This window comes from Crocodylus porosus, unplaced genomic scaffold (genome assembly GCF_001723895.1).
Source record: "Crocodylus porosus isolate Cpor-Errol unplaced genomic scaffold, CroPor_comp1, whole genome shotgun sequence".
Lineage (NCBI taxonomy): Eukaryota > Metazoa > Chordata > Crocodylia > Crocodylidae > Crocodylus > Crocodylus porosus.
Genome location: NW_017728931.1, coordinates 2,940,202 through 2,942,261, shown reverse-complemented (window position 1 = coordinate 2,942,261; position 2,060 = coordinate 2,940,202). Strand labels below are relative to the sequence as shown.

The following is a 2,060-nucleotide window of genomic DNA, read 5'->3' as shown; positions in this document are numbered from 1 at the left end:
GACCCCAGTACTCTTTCCTGCCATGGCAGGGGGTCGGACTAGATGATCTGTTCAGGTCCCTTCCGACCCTAGAAACTATGAAACTATAGTTCCTTAGATGCTTATAGCTGGGCTTTATACACATGCTTAGAAAACCAGAGGCATTTATACATGTGTTCTGGGAGTGGAGGGGGGAGAAGAGGAGCACTTTAATTAGAGCAGCTCTGAGAGGTGCTTTAATTAAAGCACCTGGAACACCTCATGCATCAGTGTCCCTGCACTTCAAAATGGCGCCAGGAGCACTTTAACTAAAGCTTGTCAAAAGAGCTTTAGTTAAAGTGCCTTGCTTCCATTTTGAAGTGTGGGGACACTGACACACAAGACGCCGGAGACTGCTGGAGGACGGCAATTACTACACTTCAGCAGACTTGGTTAATCAAGTCTGCTTCAACACACTGTAATTACAGCGCCTCGGAGCAACCTCACTGCTCATGTATAAGCACCATAGGTGTCTAATTCTCATCTAAGCTCTCTTGCAAGCTAGAATGGAAGTGGACTGATGCTTAAACTTTCCCAAAGTCCCCAGAAGGGCCCACTGTGTTAAGTATTCCAAGAGCATGTCTAACTTATAACAGCAGCATTGCATCCAATACAAAGGCAGAACATAGGGCTGGGTGGCACCTTAGAGACTGGTTCAGAGAGGCATGAGCTTTCATAAGCAACAGCCTACTTTGTCAGATGTAAAAGGAGTGCTACATATGGGCACCTTCATTCCAAAACATGGTTGTAGAAGAGGCAGTGACGCTGCCCATGTTTTGCATACCAAGTTAGTGGTTACAGCGCTTACCCAGGAAGTGGTAAGACTGGGGTTCTGGGCTTTCCTCAGCCTAAGGAGATGGGTTTGAACCAAAACTGCAAGAGTCATGGGGCCAGAAGGACAGCAAATAAGAGCAAGACAGAATCTGCAACATGGCCGTTAGGGCACCCAGATGAGAGAGGTTAGATGTAGAGCCCAGTCTCGGCTTTGAGGCTTCATTTTTCTAACTGATGGCTGTCCCCTGTAAAATGCATAAAAAATCCTGGGAGCTGTAAAAAGTGCTCTCACCTAGGCTATGCTGTAGCTTGATGAGTAGAACACTCTCCTGGGAAATGGGTGATGTGGTTTTGAATCCCCTCAGGCTGAAGAGGGCCTCCATTTCAGCTCTGCGTTTCCTGGGTGAATGATCTAACAATTAAACTACTATGCAGAAGGTAAGCAGCACCATCCCCTGTTAGGCACCTACTCCAGAAGGGAAAGCTAAGTCCTCTGGATTCCAAATTAATGGAGGCACATTAGCTCCAGAGAGCAAGAGGAGTTCAGACACAATCCTGTGCTTAGCATTTCCTATGGACTCTGAATTCCATTATCTCTAAATTGTCCTTTAGACAGCCTTAGCTCTCCCCAGTTTCTTTATAGAGCAGTGGTGCACACACTTTTTGCCTTGCAGGCTGGATGGCCAGTGTCTGATCCATCCATGGGCTGGATCTGGCCAGTGGACCAGAATGGGGCAGACCCAACAGGGCCTGATCCAGCCATGTGGAAGTGGGGGGGAAGCTAGCCTAGCCTTGATCCAGCCACATGGGAGTAGAGAGTGAAGCCCAGTTTTGATCAGCTGTGCAGAAAGGAGGGGGAATGGCTCAGCCCTAACTCAGCTGTGCAGGGAAGGGGATATGGCCTAGTCCTGATCCAGCCACACGGGAGGTGGGGCATGATTTAGCCCCAACCTGGGGGTGTGGGGCTTGGGAATTTGGCAGTGGTGAGGGATTAATGTGACTGCTTCCCTGCCACCAAATTTGCTGACCCATGGGGAGCCCCATGGGCTGGATGCCATGACTCTGCAGGCTGAATTTGACCCATAGGCCAGAGGTTGAGCAGCCCTTATTTAGAGTGATAAAATGCCTAAGCCTGTCTACTGGATTGTTCTTGGGAGGTGCCCAAGTCTCCCTATTGACTGTTTCATAGTTTCATAGTTTCATAGTAGCTAGAGTCGGAAGGGACCTAGGTAGATCATCTAGTCCGACCCCCTGCCTTGGCAGGAAAG

The 2,060-nt window shown here is 48.9% G+C and overlaps 1 protein-coding gene across 2 annotated transcripts in view; it reads right to left on the bottom strand.

Moving 5' to 3' along the window:
- The window catches only part of CFAP61 (cilia and flagella associated protein 61), a 208,535-nt gene that overhangs the window by 134,803 nt on the left and 71,672 nt on the right, over nt 1-2,060 (bottom strand). The window lies entirely within an intron of this gene.